Below are 20,700 nucleotides of genomic sequence, written 5' to 3'. Positions count from 1 at the left end.
CGGTAACATTCCCAACTGTACCGAGTTAGATCATGAATCAAATTCTGTTGGATCGCTCATTAATTTTAATCTTCTCGTCAAAGGTGACATCGTTTCCATCCTTAAACTGAAGTTGGAAGGAAATAACGGTGGCCGGGTGGCCAATACAATGTGGTTGAATACGTTTTGTGTTCCTTCAATTACAACCTGCTCAATCATTCACAGATGTCATTCTCGTCACTGGTTGTTGCAATGGTCAAACTTGTCATTGGTAATATATATCAGGCATAGTCTAGGCAAAGGTGCAGTGTACTGCTGGAGGTGCCGGGATCGATTCGGTTAAGGATTGTTCTTTTTTTCGATTTACCCGTGCTTGATACACAATATACGAACGCAAAAATGCAGGTTTAAAAAGCTCTGAATTGACAATTCAAGCACAACCTGTGAAAAGGACGACTTTACTTCCCTTCCGAAGGAAAACGTGATCAGATATGTTATGCCAGAACATCCCGGCGGCACCGACTGGCATTGAACCAGGCCTGCTGGGGTGAGAGTTAATTACGCTTTCCACTACACCACCGGAGCCGCTTAATGAATAGTTGATTTTCACTGTTTTTGTGAGTATAGTTTTTTTTTCATGAAAATTAACAAAATTTAAAGTATTTTTAGTTTAAAAACGTTTAAAAGCGTGAAAATGGCTAATCTAATCATAATCATCGGATATAATGTTGTAGGAAACTGCATTGTCTTTTCAGAAAAAACATGCACACTGTAAAAAATAATCGCAAATTTGGTAAAAAAAAAAATTAAAAAATACATACATTCTTAGGATGGCAGGAAATAAACAAAATCTATATATCGATATATAATATTTCAATTTATAAGAACAGTGTTACTTAGAAACTTGACGAGTTAAGACATACCTGCAGGTCTGGTGGTAGGTCACTTTTTAGTGTCTAGGTAACTAAAAAGTAACTTTTACACTTAAAAGTAATTAATTAAATCACCTTTTCACAAACAATATAGTGTCAAGGATTTGTAATTGATAAATATAATCAAAAGGCTTAAATTAACTTCTTGATACTAAGGAAGTTTTTGTGATACAACCGCTGGAAATTTTCATAAAATCGTAGAAAATAACTACATGGTTACACTACCTAAAATATCAGGATCCATGTAGTTAACGCAGGATAACGAGGATTTACACTTTTACGATGCGCTTTGTGAATACCTCTATTGAAAATCTGATACAATAGGCCTCAGAAAATTATGATATTTAGGTGTTGTACAAATGATTCCACGTTCTCAAGGCTCACACAACTGAAGGCGGTAAATAAGTTCAGCTGAGAGATATAGGGGAAATGACGGCTTCGGCATGACAGACTATTTTCGGCAACCCAAATTGAAACACTATTTTCACTGGATTTTCTTACGAAAACACAAAAGCATAAAGAATCGTTTGCATGCATTCAGCAAACGATTCTTTATGCTTTCAGCTTCAATTTGACTATATTTTTACCACTGAGAAAAAGCAATCTAGCACGGTTTTCTTGAAATAAAACACACGCTCTTCAAATTGTAGCTGATTTCGAGTTGCCGATAATAGAACAGCCGATTTACATGCAGTTCAAATGGAACGGTTGCCGAAGAAAAACTGGTTGCCGACAATACTCGCTCTCACTAGAGAAGATTGGAGCTTTGTAAAAGCGTTTCAAAGCAGTTTTTGACAATTATTTCGACTGAAATTGTTAGAGCAGCTGGCAGCAAAAGATTGTAAACAAACCAATACTGCATATGTGTGCGTTCCATAGAGAAAAAGGCTATAGAAAGAAGGTCGCTGCTTAGGTTGCCGAGAATACGTAAATTCCCCTATAAGCATAATCAAAAAGTACACATGCGTGTAAACACATGTGTGGATGTGCTTAAACGCCAAAATTAATGTAATGTGTTAAGGAACGGTCCTGGCGTAGAGTTTTACATCCATACCTCTCACGCCAAAGTCACGAGTTCAAATCCCATCCCCGGAAAAGTCACGAATGACAATAAAAACAAATAAAAAATTTGATGTATTTTGTGCTAATGCTGCGTGATTATTAAAACAAGTGTGTGCATTTTCATCTTTCAATTGAATATGCGATGGACTTAAAATTGTAAAAATAGGTACTAGTGAGTACCTATTTTTCTACAGACATGCGCGTAAGATGCATTCAATTTAATAATCCTTCTTGTGAGACACATCTGTTAAATTGCTATCAAAATTGTGTAAATTTTTTCTTTAGCTGTTCTTACCAAAAATCCATGATTGATATACAGCTATAGCAACAGTACACTTTTCAAATTGCATCAAACTATACAAGCAGATTAGTTCTTTAATACCTGGGATTATCGGCTTCCTTGTGCGGTCTTTCTCCATACTGCAGTGCGGTTGGAAAACTTTGCTTGAGGGAAAAGTTCTCCATCATTCCTATTCAGGCACCCGTACGATAGGAGATACGTACCCCAAAAATTCATCTCACTATTTATTATCTCTCAGCTTGATGTTCCTAGTAGAGTTTCTTCAGAAAGCGGTCTCTTTTTCAACTGCACAGATTATTCGTACCTTGTAAAAAAAAAACAGTCTGTAAGCAAATCGAAACGATACGTACTATCTGGATCCAAAAGACAAGGAGAAAGTTGATGGTGGTTGTCTAGAAAGAATCAAAGGGATGGGATGGAGCTTTGGACATTCATATCGAGAAATATGTTTGTGGTTTTTATATCAGTGGTACAATTCTGATTCCAATGTCAAAGGGATGGGATGGAGCTGAGATCAACTCGTTTCGATCATTGTTCTCGGGACTAGAAATGAAGGGGGTAAGTACATTTTAGCTGTGAATAGAGTTGTTTTTGTTTTCGGGATAGTTTTTTGTGTTTAATGGGGCTATCACACGTTGAACGAGTCCGCTTACAATTGATGGGTGCTTATAGTACAAGCAATGTAAGTTTGCAGAAGGGGAAAGTTTTGTCAAATGCAACATTTGTTTGAAACCTGGACATCCTTTACGTGTCACCGAACAAGGTTAGAATAAATAGTTTAGAATTTAGATTTTTTTATCACGGTTGTTTGAACGTCACTTAGTAGGGCTTCAGCTTGCGAAGGTGTTAATGGAAAGGCACAATAGATATCTCGCAATGCTTAGTATGAGTACAGTGAGTGGTTGCTCACAACGTTTTACGTGTTTTTTTTTTTTGTAGTTTTTGGTCAAAAATTGACACATTGGTCTTTTAACGTCGCATATTAGGCCTAGCCTATCGAGCAAGTGTATAATTCAGCCATACATCGCAACTTAAATTAGACAAATACATTCAGTGCTCACTTAAAATTGCGATCCGCAAATGATACATTATTTATGAGACGAATGTGCTTTCTATTCTTTTTTAAACAGAAACAAACAAACAAAAAACAACAGCAAATCGAAAGCGGCGCCGGTGGTGTAGTGGTAAGCGTGATTACCTCTCACCCCAGCAGGCCTGGGTTCAATCCCAGTCGGCGCCGCCGGGATGTTCTGAGGCATAACATCTCTGATCACGCCTTCCTTAGGAAGGGAAGTAAAGCCGTTGGTCCCCGGTTCATGAGTTGATGGGTCGATAGATAGGGTCCAGGTGTGGGAGCTGCCTTTCCTGGCGTCGGTAGCATTGGTGCTCAGCACGGAAAACAAGATCGACGGAAAACAAATCCAAGGAAAAAAAACAGCAAATCGAAATCAAATTTGATATTAACATCAAACAGAAATCATAACTTGATATCAGTTTTCGCTATTAACAAATTTGATATCAATTTTATTTTCAATTTGCTGTACATTTGCTTTTCAAAAATATTTTGTTGCAGTTCTGTTTTCATTGCCTTTGCAGAATATAAAATTACGTACTTGTTCTGCTTTCAACAGGATAAATGTACATCAAATTGAGTTTTCAGTTTGCTCTCACTGATAGCAGAATTAGTTTTCATTTGAATGCCACATGAAGATTTAGTTTATCTCAACTTTAATATTTTAAATGTAAACAACCCAACAGCAACCTGAATAATTATTATCAGCGACATCACAACATCAAATTAAGTTACCAATTTGATCTCAGACTTTGCTTGGGTTCCCTTTTTGAAATGTACTAAATTCGTCTCATAAATAATTTCTTAATTGCAGATCACAATTTTAAGTGAGCAGTAAATTTATTTGTATAATTTAAAGTGCACACTTAAATTAATTCTCGAGCTCAGCAATACATATAACCGAGGTAGCACGGCATAAATATAATTTACTGAGAATTCAGCAAAAACATTATTTAAACAGTGATTTAGCACTATGTACTGCAAACTGAAATTTCGGCTTATTTCATATTTTTTCCCGAAATTCGACAACACCGCCGATGTCGAGAACCAAAGCAAAAAACTATTTTTGCTGACCTCGGTAATGAGATATGGCGAGATTTCGTTTTACCATTGCTTGTTTACGGAGATTCGGAATTCTTGCTTTCATCCGCTATTATATTCCATTCATTAGAAAATCTTCGCTTGTTGCGTACAGTGGAAGTGCTTGTGACAATGGGCCGCATACTCGGAGCACTCCAGCAGGAAGATGTAAGATTGTTCAAAATCGTTCGTGGGTATAATTAAAATACGTGTTTATATTCAATTTCAGCCAATTGCATCTAGCTCAACTTACTTCTTCTGCCATGCAAAATTTGTGGGCCATGTCGACGAACTGCATCGGCATATGAATAATCATATCCAGAACATACAATTTACACTGTCTGGTTCCTAAATGTAGGTCCAGATGTGATCATTTTGAGTATTTAAAAAAAGCATATTGCGCAAATAAATAAATATTGACTGATTGAAATTTTACTATTCAATTTATTAGAATTTATTAACTTTAACTGAACTTCCGGTAAAGTTCATAAGAGATTGTTTACATTTGTTGCCGATATTTTAGTTTAATTGAGCCGAGATTTTAGTTTGCCCATACCGAGATTTGCAGCAAAACGCACCAGCTGTCATTTTCTAACTGAGATTATCAGCAAAACATTGTATGTCGAAATCATTGTCGAGGCTGTGCGAATCTCGTCAAAAAAAACCGAGCTATTCGGCTAAAAAATCTAAGTGTGTATTTTTGTGCATTGAAACAGCACCTTTTGATAACTGCAAGTATGATGAATTCGGACTCGTGTAAAATTAGTTGCATATTTCTAAATGTGTGTATACCCAGCTTTTAGTGCTGATATTATTCATCCAGTAGATTTTCACTCATCATTCTTTGGGGAAGGGGAAGATCTATGCACAAAAAAGAGCGATATTCAATGCTCCGGTATACATAATCTGTAATGGCTTACAATGAATGGTTATGGTTATCTTTATTATATAGATTTTCAGCCGTAGGCATTAATTTAGCTGTCGGAAGACTTATCAAACAATTTTATAAAATTAAGCATTGATAATTTTATATATTTTGGGGATTTTAAATTTTTTAAATTTAAAAAAAAAAGGTGCATTCAAACATCTTTATTTCCGCTCAACTTCTCGCCTATAGGAAAGTAGATTTAAGATCAAAACTGATAGTGGAAACCAACACATTTAACATAGCAAAAACTTCTTGTAAAGATTTTTTTTATCGATAATGTTTATTTTAGAAAAGTTGCTTGTTCACTATAGTCTGTTGTAATTACAACTATCATTGCATTTCCCGTAAGAAACAAATACAAGGGATATGAGAAACTTACACTTACATTCTCAGTATATGTTGTTTATTACTCAGGTTGCGCTCATTTTGATCGTTTCAACGGTCAAAATAACAAAATTGTGTGTAAAATGTTCCTCAGTAAATATCAAATGAAGACTTTTTTATACGTGAATGAGGGCAAAAATGGGGAGATGTTCCAGTTAGAAAATTACAGCAAAATGAAAACAATATTATTTAATAACTCTAGTTTACAGCATATTTGAACTGTGTACGCTAATGGTCATTTATCGTGTAAAATCATGCGCAGAATCCAAAAATGTAGTCCACAAAAATTTCAGTAGGATAGTTTTCGAGATAGCATAGCATAGCATAGCATAGCATAAACCAGGTTGCACAATGTCGTAGGTGGTACGAGCTCCAAACTGTTGTTAAGAAGGAGACCTACCTCCTCTTAGATAAAGGCTGTGTCTCCCTCCAACAGACCAGTGCTGTCCTGGCCACGTCCTTGCATCTGATGGGGAAAGGGGAGGAATGTTAGTCCGACACTTGCTTAAGAGAGATGCAGAGAACTCTACGACCCCTCATAAGTGTCACAGGAAGGGCGGATTTTTGTTAGCAGGGAGAGTGGTTATAGGATACGCCCAGCCGGCAATCGTTATATCAAGCATTTAATAAAAAGAAGCTGTAAATAGTTTGTCTGTTCGTTGTTGCTGCCCATTACCTAAACATATTATTCAAAACAGTCTTCAGATTTTGGAATTAAGAAACGTTATCAGCTCGATCCTGTTGCTCCTTTGCGCCTGAAAATGTTTGTTGAACCTAAACATATGCACAATTCATTCTGATGTGTAAAAGGTTATTAATAGTATGTGGAATCGTAGATTAGAATGAAGATTCGCCCTTTGCCTAACTCCAACTATCTGGCAGTGGCATTGTGGATAAAATCTGCCTGCAATCATTTCTTATGAATGCAAAGAAGCTTGAACCCGGGAGTTAGAAGGTGACAGCTCTACCGCAGCTCATTCCGAAGCTATTTTCACGCATGAAAAGCCGCTCCAATACATTATCGATGCAAATATACACCATTGATAATGTACTGAAACTTTCAATCAAGCAGTAGTGCAATACTTGATTGACACGTTTTTAGTAAGTTTTGAAATAATCGTCTTGAATTAGATGGATATTTCCTATCGAGGACAGAGGAACGAAAGGGTAAATAAACTTAGCTGAGCATAGATTAGAACAGTCGGCACCACAGGCAACGGATAGAATTTTCACTTAATGCACTTTTCAACATCACCTCTGTACTTTCAAATTAACACTTTTTTAAAATGAAAATTGTAAATTTATAACATTTTCACTAGAACGAAAACGACGCAGCAAAACAAAAACACGTCATTTTCGCAGCGCGGCCTACTTCGATCTTCAGTAGGATAGTTTTTGAGATATAGCTAAAAAATTAAATTTCACTTAAAAAAAATAATTAAAACATCTCCGATTGTAATGAAGTTATAATAATTATTTTAACTCCAAATTAAAGATGATAAAATTAGCTTTCAATTGTTTGAACACAATTTTTCAGTGAGATTAGTGGTACAATAACGGCGCCGGTGGTGTAGTGGTAAGCGTGATTACCTCTCACCCCAGCAGGCCTGGGTTCAAACCCAGTCGGCGCCGCCGGGATGTTCTGAGGCATAACATCTCTGATCACGCCTTCGGATGGGAAGTAAAGCCGTTGGTCCCCGGTTCATGCGTTGATGGGTCGATAGGTAAGGTCCAGGTGTGGGAGAGCTGCCTTCCTGGCACGTCGGTAGCATTGGTGCTCAGCACGGAAAACAAGATCGACGGAAAAAAACAAACCAAAGGGAAAAAAAAACTAGTGGTACAACCACTACAATCAATTTTATTTACACTGCCTAAAACTTAGCAGATATTGATTTTTTCTGGAAAAATGCAAAATATAAAATAAAAATAAACAAACTATTAATTAACAACAATACTACTAATCTCGCTGACAATTAATAATGGGTTGATTGAAAGAAAAATTTCGTACCTTTAATTTTTTGTTAAAATAACTGATATGGTTTCATTACAACCGGAGATATTTGTATTTTAAAGTAAATTTTAATGTTTTAGCTGTATCTCGAAAACTATCCTACTGAGATTTTTTTGCCTACATTTTTGGATTCAGCGCACAATTTTACATAAGAATCATTAGTCAAAGATTCAAGTTCATTTTTTACCTTTTATTTGTAAACTAGTGTAATCATTAACTGGAATCAGATTTTGATTTCATTTTGATGTTGAAAGCAAAACTTATTTTCATTTTGCGTTCATTTTAATACTCTAAAACCAGCCTCGAGTATGGTTATGCTATATATAGATGCACCTTTACCGACTAGGCTAACGGAGGCTCCCCAAACTTCAAATTACGCATAGGTTTTCTGTTATTAATTTTACGAGCATTTACACTGTGTTATACAAATACAAGTCTGCCAAACTGTGTGTATGAAATTCTCAGATTCCAAAGAAATATGGCTATTTATATAGATAGAGAGCGTTTTCGCTTTTTATATTTACTTTTCTCATAGTTGGAAGCTTCTGGCAGCTCACTCGTAGTCGTCTACGACTGGCAGCATTTTTTCTCGTCCTTGAATTTTCTGTGTGTTTATAAAATCCTTCTGTTATATGAAACACCTTAAGGTATCCTGTTCCTTCGTTCCGTCGACAATTGTTAACTTTTCATATTCACTTGGTACTATCACACTGTTTCCTTACTTGTGTGATCCCACAGCGGTATGTTTTCACCTACATTCCAGTGGTCGGCACTTCTTCAAGCAACAAGTAGAACACACATCCACACAGTTTCGTTCCTGTTGTGTCGGTTTTTGTATGATTCAGCGGAACATTCGTACCGAAATGAGGGATTAATTCTCACTCGTCTACCATCAGAAAGTAAGCAGTAGCACCATCCGTTGAAATGAGGGACAAACAAAAAGTCTAAATTACGGAACCGTCCCTAGTCGGTGACACCGCAGCCCGTCCTCCAAGAACCGCGTTAGAAGGAAGAATCAGCTTCCGAGTAATCCTTTCGTTGGTGGCTTTTTGTTGGTTGCAAAGGATTTCTCTCTATTTCTCATCAGTAGAGCTATGTTCCACCTCCTTTTGCTAGCACGTCGTCGCCGAGGAGAAGCGTTGAATGAACAGATAATTTACACTAATATGTTTTTATGCACCGCGTAGTGGGAGTGTAGCAAAAGAGCATAATTTCATGTATTGTGCTTCCATTCACTTTAGGTATCCCCTTGGTGATAAAGTGGAAAGTTTCAACTATTAACGAGGATCCATTCTATTGTATGCGCTTTTATTCAACAATCACTAAATTTATAATGCAGTTCCCTTTTGTTTACATAGGTCTTATATTTAGCACCACTTTAATCACATTTTCCTGCTTGTTTCAATATTGGCAGAGATTCGCTTCCGTATAATTCATATTAACTTTATTTACTCCAATAACCAGCTTGCAAATTATTCTCGGTTGGCGTCTTTTTTTTCAGTCAAGTCAGAAGTTCATTCTGCTCAACTTATCTTCTTTCCTTTCACTTGTCCTATTCCAGGGAATGACAAAATGATTGCATCTATCCAAGATCATACAACGCTAGCTAACGACGTTTCTGCGATGTTGATTTTCTTTTTTCTAGCGACAATCGTTTTAACGGTTTATCCAAGCCAACACTCAGAAATCTTTCTTTCGGAAGAAAGCGGGAGCAAAACTTCGAATGTGACTAGTTGCGGGCACAGTTCCGGACCAACTGATCCTCGCTGTGTTAAAGAGTCCACCCACTAACGTCTCAGATGCACTGCACAGCCACCGTGAATCGTCGTCGGAAGAAGGTCCGGCATAGTACTGTTCGGTGTGAAACAGCTACATTAGTTGATTTCGGATTGATTCGGGTGAAGGGAATAGAGACTTGCGCAGTGCTTCAGAACGCGCGTGTTATTTTAAAAAAGATGCCTTCGATACGTACCTCGTGGATTGTTTTGGCTCTGGACTGGTGCTTCCGGTTCAGATTTTAGATGGTTTTATTCTAGCTTTGGCGAAGACGTAATCATTTTCGAACTAATCAATCGAACCAGTTATTTATTGCTAGGAGATCAATGGGCAGTTTAACATTGGTCTGGGCTGACTTCGCCAGACCCAGGTTTTATGTAGCTGCAGTTTTTATACTTCTGTATTGAGTGCGCAGTAGGCTCTGGTTGGTTTAGTTTTAGCTGTCGCTGATTTTGTGGGTTTTCCGAGTATTTTTCAACTTGTACCTGCCAAGCGAAGATCGCGTTTTAAGTTCCATTTAATTAATATTGTATTCAATGTGAAAACTCTTGGATAATAATTTGGTTCGGGTCGCTGTATTACTGAGGCGACTCGTTAGTTGGTCGGTTGGTTTTTCTTTTCGCTTGTGTTGGTGTTAAGTATCTTTGGGTGGAAGTACCAACCGCGATAGAGCTTGCATAGGCAAAAGTGTGACAATCGATGTAGATGAGTTCGGATCGTTGGTGACGTGGGATAACAATTGTAGCAGAGAAATTCGGAGACGTATTATTGCCGGAAGTCGTGCTTACTAAGGACTCCGTAAGACCTTGAGGTCTGGTAAAGGACTGCCATACTAAGCGTACCATGTACAAGACGCTAATAAGACGGTTTGTCTGTCTGCAACCGTTCATTTCAAATGCCCTTGTCTTTACTATATTTTACTATACAACTACTAGAAAACCGTAAATAACTTAAATCTGATCATGGTGTGTCAAGTGTAACCGGCCATATAGGTCACAACTCCCTGCACCCAAATACTCTTCCGATGTGTATTGAAGTCTCCAACAACTGTGCCAAATTTAAATGAATCTGGATTTAAAGTTTGTATAGGAACATGTAAGGGAAGCATTAGTTCATTCTCATTTGCTTGACAAAATTTCACACATTACTCAATATTGCCCATACCTAAGACATAGATTTAGTAAACTATGAAGATCAATTTTGTCGAAGACCGCAAATCAATTCGACTTCTGTGCAAAAAGTTTTCGAAGTCTCAGGTATGGGCTATATTGAGCAATGATCAAGTAACCTGCGAATTTGAGTGAAAGTTGAACATTTTCTCTTCTCTTAAAGTCTTTTTTTATTTTTAGTTTTTGGAAGAGCGTACTAAGAAGCCCATAGAATGATGCACAATCATATGGAAGTGTGACTTGAGAAACATTCTGTGAAAATAATCTGGCAACCGGTGGGATTTGACACCACCCTATCCCAATCAGCACAGTTGAACATTTTTGAATTTGAAGTAAGTAGTGTAAGATCGCACCATAGGTTAATAAATTAAATTTTTTTACGATCGTTGATAGGTTTAACCATTTTCAGCCCTCCTCTTCCTCCCCGTAGCGTTTTTTGTTTTACCTTATCACAGCTTCCGCAGACTCCCCCTTCCCCTAAATGCCACGTCATTTATTAATGTTCCCTTATATCGTAACAGAATAATATTGATTATTTTTTAATTGTATTGATTTATAATCAGCAATGTGTGAGTTTTTCAATGTTCAATGTTCATCGTTCAAGATTTTTCAGATAAAGTAGGTACGTATTGATAGTGTGTGGTGTAGTTTAGTAGTATAATTAAACTTGCCTCAATCCATAATTGACACACAGCTGCATCAAGTGATGCACAGTGCCTGCATCTATTCTATGGCTTCTATCAGCATCAATCTCAACATCACCGTTAATATATTGGTTATATAGCGTTGCGATGCACTCGTGTATACATCTTCATATGTATACCACTCGACCAGGTTTGATTTATGATAATTTCGTGAACCAAGTTCAGCAGACTACGTCCGATAGAAATTTAATATATTGCGAGAAACACACATATGTTAAATCTATCCTTATCGTTGCCACTCGCTTCAAGATTATCTCATAATGAATTGATCAAAAGATTCAATACTTGAACTCACTTATAGATACAAGCAAAAGTAAAATTCGTTTCATTGGAGGATTACGATTAATGAATTTCGAAATCTATCACTGCAGGGGGGAGGTGTTATTTGGCGAGGGTAATTTTTGTTTGTATATATCTCCTATAAAACCTTATTGAATTTTATCCCGATCGTACATTTGCTTCCGGAAATATGAACAAAAACTCTGATAATCCTCCTACCGGTTTTTTTTTTTGTGTTGAAAAGCAACATTGGAAAAAAGTACTTAATAATTTACCTCCAAGTGCAAATAAATTTTCCTATTTAATCATTTCGTTTCACCCAGACCCCTGGGAAACCAGTACATATATAGTGTCTAGCATTGAGGTGCGCTTGCGATAGAAGTACAGCTATATAATGTTATACGAGAAAGACACTTGCAACCGGTAGGTTGATTAACCAGGATTTTTTTTCCTTAATTTCAAATATACTACATTAACAATATAGTCCAATACACACTTTTCCATTCAACACGCTATGGACAAAAATTTAACACTATCTAGCGTCAGGAAAGGTCGGCAACAAGCGTTTTATTACAGCCCAGGGGTGTGAATAGTTATAATTATTACACAAGAAAAAATCAATTTATTTATTACAAACTGAGAAATAAGTTTGGCATGTAGACAACAATTGGAACATGATAATAATTTTTAAAACAAGCTTGTGTTCCCTCCTTTGATGAAGATTTGAAGCATTCATCGCAATGCCTTCGGTCTCATTTTATGCTGTCTGCAACGAGTTTGCATCCGCCCCGCGGGTTGTTCTATTCTCGTTCATCGTTGTCAGACAAGCAGTTCTACGCCAAATGACGAATCTGAAAAATTTGAGCTTCTCTGATTTGCATGAAACTTTGCAGAATTGTTTGTTTTGGGCAATAATTCATATTTTAGCAAACAAAAAAAAACATCAAAATAGTGCTTTTTGATTTGTTTTTAAATGGCGCCTTCGAAATTTAAAAAAAAAATGTGGCATGGAAACGGCACTTCTGATCGGAATGACGTCTCAGACAAAGGTGTAGAGAAAAATAATGTTGTTCTGGTAAAAATAAACATATTTTTTTTTATTAATTTCAAGTAAATTTGTAAATGTAAATGTATCATCTCAAAATGTACAACCCAATTTTTTTTAAAGATTATCAAAAATGCAAACTTTTCGAATGTTCAAAATTATGGACACTTAAAAATTTACAAAAACATTTTTTTCATGTAATTTATACTTAGAAAACACTGTTTGAAACGTTTTAAATCATTTTCTGTGAACATATATATTTAACAAAAAAGCGTACTAACAAAAAGTTCAACATTAACGGCGCCGGTGGTGTAGTGGTAAGCGTGATTACCTCTCACCCCAGTAGGCCTGGGTTCAATCCCAGTCGGCGTTGCCGGGATGTTCTTGAGGCATAACATCTCTGATCACGCCTTCCTTCGGATGGGAAGTAAAGCCGTTGGTCCCCGGTTCATGAGTTGATGGGTCGATAGGTAGGGTCCAGGTGTGGGAGCTGCCTTCCTGGCACGTCGGTAGCATTGGTGCTCAGCACGGAAAACAAGATCGACGGAAAAAACAAACCAAAGGAAAAAAAAAAAAATCAATTTCCTGTTATGATTTTTAAAATTACGTGATGTTCGGGAAATTCCAAAAACTTAAATTAAAATTTTACGGGAATTGCCCCGAATTTTTTTTTCTTTATATCACCATAAACTCTACCTGGTAACATTTAATAAAATTGTGAGACCCTTTGGCTTATTTCGTCGCTAATAAAAAAATTCCATCAGCCAACAAACTAACTGAAAAATGATGTCCAGTTGATCGAAAGCAGATTGTCTCACCTTTAATTAATAAAAATATAAGTAATATTGCTTTATTACAGCCGGAGATATTTGTACTTAGAAAACAATTTTTTTTAAGTGAATTATCGTTTTTAAGCTGTATTTAGAAAACTATCCTACTGAGATTTTGTTTTGACTAGATTTTTAGATTCAGCGCACAATGTTACATAAGGATCATGAATTCATTTGTTTTTTAATTTTATTTGTAAACGAGTGTTATCTGGACTTGCAATTTAAATGCGGTCTTCAGCAAAGTTGTTAAGAGATGAACTAGCCTATGGCTAAAAATCTCTATAATAAAGGAAAAAAAAATAATTTTACCATACTAATTCCCATACAAACTTCAATGGACCAGTGCAGTATGAGTTCGCATCCAAATGGGCTCAAATATTGAGAGAATTATCAGGACCTGACTTGAAATCGTCTTGGTGAAAAAAAAACAATATTTTGAACCACCCTAATATATATGTTACCAGAAGGATGGAACCTGAATTTCATTTACTTCAAAACATCACTTGTTACTTTTCCTCATTATGTTCATTCCTTCACATGCTATTAAAAATAACATTTCTCTCGCTACTTTTCAAATAGACCACTCAACATCGGCTCTCTCTTCGTTAATATCTCGCTTAATAATACTTTGATTTTAACAGACTGTGTAGAAAAGTTAGCCCGAGTTATTAAAAATTATTTTTTTGGTCTTTTTTTTAAAGTGACACGAGATTTGTGTGTTTTATCTCCTAACCTTTTTCAATTGATTCGCCATGAGTAAGGAAAAAACAGGAATACTGAATCCCGTTTTCTGTCTTCCTTGTGGTGGGCCTCGATTCATTCGATCACAAAACCATTCTACCGTAAAACTTGTCTCGTTAAGCTAGAATCCGTTATTCGTCGCGAATGGTTCTTCCAATTTCCATGTTCAAGGAGTTTCGTCAAACATAACGGCAGGATTTTTGTTTATTTTGAATGTCGGTAATATACAACCATCATGCACACACCAAAGCAGTACACCGTACTTTCATGTTATTTCATGTTTACGTCCCAACTGGAGCATTGTGCTTGTGAATTTTTTTGAGCACGACCACAATTGTAATTTTTTTCTTTTACCAATTTACTCAGACATAGTTTTTAATTTTTGCACAAAAATGTCCAAGAATCGAGAAAATTTACAACCTATATTTTTTTCGGTTGGACTGGGAATCGAACCTGGCGACTCCAACATGATATTGCTTTTTATCTGCACATATATTGACTGAGCTAAGTGCGAGCCACCGCAACGTACAACTTGTTTTTCGCATGCTAGAATCCGGAAGAAAAATCAAGCTGTTGAATTGGATAACCGTGTGAAGCTGTGTAAGGAAGCAGGATAACTTTTTTTTACTTCCATCACAAAGAACAATATACGCAACGCACTCACACTCGCTTATTCTACGGACATCCGGGGCGACGGCACTGTTTGTTTCAATACACTGAACGAAAAGCTCCGACCAAATCTAATTAGATGGAGCCCTATAACAACTATAATAAACTATAATCTAATCCTAGCCCATCTTTATCATATGTATCCCACTTTAAAAACAAAAAAAAAAATTCAGTATGTAAACAGCAGCCATCACAAATCAAAAGAAAATTTCTTACATAAATTGAATGAGCCTGAAACCAAATTATTTTAGTTTTAACATTTCATTGCTTTTCTTAATATTTTTTAATCCTTTATTAAGGAGATTTTTAGTCTATGGCTAGTTCATCTCTGTTCTTCAAATTAGAAATGTAATTTGACATTTTATATGCATAACATAATAATCCACCAGCTCAATTAATGGTCAAAGACTCAGCTAAAAAAATATATTTTTGCTGAGATTTCAGCTAACAAATAAAGTAAATGCTGAGGTAATCAGCTACTGGAGATTTTACCGAACTAGATTGAATGTGTAGCTCCAGAATTTTGCTAAAATCGTATCCTATTATTCACACACACGTATGCTCATTCCATGAAACACCATATTGAAATTTCCGAATTGCCTGGACGTACAATCTGTGATTTAGTAAGAACTGCAGTGTAACGTGATGATATGGAATCTAAACAAAATTACTTTCAACTTTACTTCTAGTTTCACTTTAACTTACCGAAAATTTAAGATAAAAATTGGAAAATGTACTTATTTATTTATTTATTTGTCAATCAATCAAATCGTAGACTACATATTAACATTAGGACTTGACAATTGATCAGCTGAGTCAATGCGTTGCGCAATGATATTGTTTAATAAATAAATCTTTGCGTAATCCCGGCTACATGGAACATGTCTGCCAGTCAGCTTCTTCTCTATTTCTCATTTCCAACTTGTTTTTTTTTTATCTGCCAAAAAAGCCATTAGTAAAATGAATGATTCTCGTAATGGGGCTCCAATTAATAATTTAATTTTCAGATTTGATGTGATGATATTTTGTTGTGGTATAGTGCGGTAATCAAACGTTAAATGATGTAAGATTTAGGTTCGTTATCATCTTCTCAAAGGATGATTTTCATTTGATGCTAGGCATCTGTATCACTTTCATGAAAAAACAAGAATCTGGCATTTGATAACACTCCGTATGATGGATCATTAGATATTCGGCATGACTTTTCTTTCAGTGTAGGTTCTGCTGACGTCGAGTGTTGTCGTAAGATATTATTCAATATAGAAGGTGATCTCTCTTGCTCACTTTGTGGAAAAAATCAGGAGTAGGCTAAGCTGCGGTGTGAGAGGAAAATATACATATACTGAGTCAGAAAACGCAACTAATGTATTGTATAAATATTACGAGGGATGCTTCAAAGCTACAACAGAGACTTAAATCAAAACTTGTTCAAGCAATTATTTTCGTGTAGGCAGTGATGGATCGCTCTTTTGCCGCTCCTTTGCGGCTTTTTCATTAGTTTTTTTTTTTATTTTAGAATGTTAGAATTTTCAGTCAACCTGTATCTTTTGTTCCCCTCTTCTATTAACTTTAGTATTAAAAAACATTGCAACAAGTATAATGGATTTAGACTCCGCAAAGTTTCCACATTTAAGCCTTGATAAATAAATGCATTTTTAAAAACACTGTATTTTTCACAGGTTTTTGAGGTAGTGGATCTTAGAGTGTACCATCTCCAGCATAGAAGCGGTATTGTGATATAAGAGTAGATAATATACTATAAAACATTTTATTAGTTAATGTTAACAACTTGTCTTGAAATGATTTTGGCAGATGTTTATTTCAAACTTCTAACAACTTTCATTTTAGATAATTTCATTTTAGAAAAAAAAACATGACAACCACCCTTCCAGTACGATGCTTTACCCCAACAACATAGTAAAGATTTATGAATATCGTTCAAAAGGTTGAAAGTTTGTATAGTGATTAATATGGAATTTTAATTTCACTAATTTCGTTCTAACGTTAGTTGTAGTTGCCCAAATACTGTTAAAATTAACCTTTCAATACTCGCGCCAACTTTTGGACAACACTCAACACTCGCACATTGTACAAAATACAACAGTATTTTATATTCACCTTGAGGGCACTTCTTAAAACCGGACATTCTCCAATGTATTCTTCGAGTATAGGTCTATTGGACCCAGATATTAAATTTCATGAAACGTGTTTAGTTTCGCGTTGAGCAAGTTCCAAAGTTAGTAAGTTTTAATTTATCTATTTTTACTTTGTACAACGGCGCGATTAGTGAAAGATTTATTTTTTTTCTTTATTTAAGAGGTTTTCAGCCTAAAGGCTGGTTTGCCTCTGATAAGGTAAAAGATTTAAAAAATCTACATTTTCAATGACGCAATCATTTGATTTTTCAAAGTTCTCAATCTCTAATATTTTTCGAAAATGATGGACACTTCTAACAAAATTGTTAACGTCATTCAGACGTAGGAAACACTTTCTACTATATTTGAATTACCTTAACAATTTTGTGTCAAATCATTGCAGATTTTTTCCAAAGTTTTCCTGAAATTCTCTTCACATTTCCCGTGGAATTCTCCTAAAAAGTTTTGAATCAAAACTACCTTGGAAATCTATCTATTTATAGTACTATTACCACTATTCCTTAAGAATTCTGCTCAGTATGTCCTAATAAATTTGATAAGTTGTCCAAAAATTAATGGTCTCCTTAGGTTACCTTTGGGACTGTTTTCAGATTCAGATTTCCTTGGAATTATTATCGCAAATCTCTTGGAATTTATGTCAGTTTTATGAGCTCTTTTCAGATTTTTTTTGGAATGGTGGTAGAATATCCCATGGAATTGTCATTTCAATTGTCCTCAAAGTTTTTTTTTTAATTTTTTTTTGACAGAATTTCTTTGCAATCCCAAAGGAATTCTCCTTATAATTATCATGTAGGGTAGGTGTACTGGTTAGGACACTATTCCAGCTATTCCATATTCGTAGGCCATTACTGATACAGGTAACTTTTATTTATTTGTCGTCAATCAGTGTAGACCGTTTTACAATAGTGCTGTTGCCTTACATGCTATTTTAAAACATACGTTTTATTTGAAATTGTCAGCAAATGTAGACTGCATATACAAATATCTAAAAAAATAAAAATTGTTTTAAACTTAACGAGATGAAATCCTAGCAGTTAGTGTTCTCCTTACTGTATCTTTAGACACCGTTAGATCTATATGCTCACAATAATTATTATACACTCTCATCATTCTATTAATTGGTCCATTTTTACCATAATTCGTTCTGTGAGGTGACAGTTGAAATACATTTCGAGTTCTTAACATGCGTGATGGTACGTAAAAATTTAATCTTGCTAATATTTTTTCTGAATTTACGCGTTGTGAGATAATATCATTGACAAAGGAAATCATGGAAATTTCTCTTCGTTTCTTAAGTGTTTCAATGTTTATCAACATGCAACGGGACTCATAAGAAGGAAGGGGAAAAGAGGTCCAGCCTAGTTTCCTAAGAGCAAATAACAAAAACTGTTTTTGAACTGATTCCATACGATTTATATAAGTTTCATGGTATGGAGCCCAAACCACACTGCAGTATTCGAGAATTGATCTCACGTAAGCTATATAAAGTGTTTTGATGGTATATGGGTCTTTAAAATGATAACTAAATCTTTTTATGAATCCCAACATATTATTTGCTTTGTGAATTGTGGTATTCACATGATCTACAAATGTCAACTTCGAGTCAAGAATTACTCCTAAGTCCCTAATTTTATCGCACCTTACAACCAGCTGGTTTCCTAGAGTACATGTAAAATCTAGAGTAGTGTTTTTTCTGGAATATGATATAATATTGCATTTTTTAACATTAATATCCAGCAGACTTTTAACGCACCAGTTGTAGAAAACATCAATTTCATTTTTTAAATGTAGCAAATCAGAATTGTCAAAGATTTCCATGTACAGTTTCATATCGTCAGCATATATGAGCACATTTAAACGATTTAACACAAACTTCACGTCATCCACAAATAAAATAAATAATAAAGGACCTAAATGAGATCCCTGTGGAACTCCCGAGGTAACATTAACTGGCGAAGATATTTTTCCTTTAAAGCGGACCATCTGTGTTCTTTCTGTCAAGTATGATCCAATCCATTTTAAAAGTGTACTTGTCATACCTAAACGTTTTAATTTAAAAAGAAGTAAGGGAATGTCTACTCTGTCAAAGGCCTTACTAAAGTCAGTGTATAAGGTTTCAACGGTATTACCTCTATCCATTGCTTCAATAGAAAAGTTTACAAATTCCAACAGATTAGTAGACGTTGACCGACCTTTAAAAAAACCATGTTGATTATTTGAAATGCGATGCTTAACCTGGTTAAATATTTTCTGGTTAACAATTGCTTCAAACATTTTAGGAATGCATGACATAATTGCAATACCTCTATAGTTTTTAATATCTGACCGTTTGCCAGATTTAAATATTGGAACTAAAAATGATTTCTTCCAAATTTTTGGAAAATCACCTGTTTTGAGAGATAAATTGTAAAGCCAAAACAATGGTTTAACAAAACTTGTTGCTATTTTTTTCAATAAAAATGGAGGTATTTCATCAGGACCAGGTCCTTTGCCAGCATCGAGACTTTCAAAAGTCATAAAAATTTCTTTAACAGTGATATTTTTAACTGATACGTCATTTTCCCCTTCATGTAGGTAAGAAAAATAGTTCAAATCGAGAGCATTACTGGATTTCTTATATGTGTTTTGGAAAAAACGAGCAAATAGGTTACAAATATCCTCACTATCAGTGCTATCACACTCTTCAAACTGCATGCGTGATGGGAATGTACATGACTTCATTTTTTCGTTCGCGAAGTTAAAGAACGTTTTGGGATCTGATTTTATATTGTTCTCTACTCTTGAATTGTAATTCTCATATGCTGACGATATTTCTGCCTCAAGTGCTCCGCAAATTTCAACGTATTTTTCTAAATTTTGTGACGTTTTAAACTTTTTATACGCCTTGTGTGCTTTTTGCTTCCTGTTTTTAATATTTCTGATTTCTTGTGTATACCACACAGGATATTTGGTGCTGTTCACTATTCTCTTTTGTCTTTTAGGAACGAATTCTTCAATAATATTGTATAAGTTAGTATAAAATATGTCAACAGCCTTGTCCATGTTGTTTTCATCTTTTAAAAGGTTTTGCCAACTTATGTTATTCAGTCTGTTGTTAAATTTAGGAACATTTGCATTTTTAAAATCATAAACTAATTCAAAATCAACAACGTTTGGGCGTGACCGATGCGAGTCTGTGAACACTGAATATTCAATAGCCGTATGAAATTTTTCATTCTTCCATAATGGAACTGCTGCTTCTACAATACAAAAATCTTCTGTACAATTAGTAAACATAAGATCCAAATAGGAATTGAGCTGGTTACGAACATGGTTAATTTGATGAAGTCCCAAGTGGCTGCTTTTATCAAAGATGAATTGCAAAGTATCGTTTTCTCCTACAATTGGTAACAACAGAGAATCATTATCACTATCCTGTATAAAATTAACAGTATTCTGGTTAAAATCTCCATAAATATGAATTTTGGTTCTTGGATCTTCTCTTTGAATTTTCAGTTCTGCAGCAGTGAAAAACTTTTCGTAAGCTGGTTTTTTGGAAAAGTGTGGAGGAAAGTAGACAGAAGCGAAAAGATGTTCTTCGTC

At 35.3% G+C, this 20,700-nt stretch overlaps 2 protein-coding genes across 3 annotated transcripts in view; one reads left to right on the top strand and one right to left on the bottom strand.

Moving 5' to 3' along the window:
* The window catches only part of SPR (Sex peptide receptor), a 73,951-nt gene extending 64,446 nt beyond the window's left edge, over positions 1-9,505 (bottom strand). Inside the window, exon 1 of the mRNA XM_065227023.1 lies at positions 8,274-9,505. The gene's annotated coding sequence lies outside the window, so the exon portion shown is untranslated. The remainder of the gene's footprint in view (positions 1-8,273) is intronic.
* The window catches only part of LOC135705327 (putative uncharacterized protein DDB_G0271606), a 225,513-nt gene that overhangs the window by 73,100 nt on the left and 131,713 nt on the right, over positions 1-20,700 (top strand). The gene's annotated exons all lie outside the window — the stretch shown is intronic.

This window comes from Ochlerotatus camptorhynchus, unplaced genomic scaffold (genome assembly GCF_037179485.1).
Source record: "Ochlerotatus camptorhynchus isolate MF236.1 unplaced genomic scaffold, CSIRO-AGI_Acam_v1.1 ptg000265l, whole genome shotgun sequence".
Classification (NCBI taxonomy): domain Eukaryota; kingdom Metazoa; phylum Arthropoda; class Insecta; order Diptera; family Culicidae; genus Ochlerotatus; species Ochlerotatus camptorhynchus.
The sequence above is the reverse complement of the archived record's forward strand: the minus strand, read 5'-3'. Positions and strand labels throughout refer to the sequence as shown.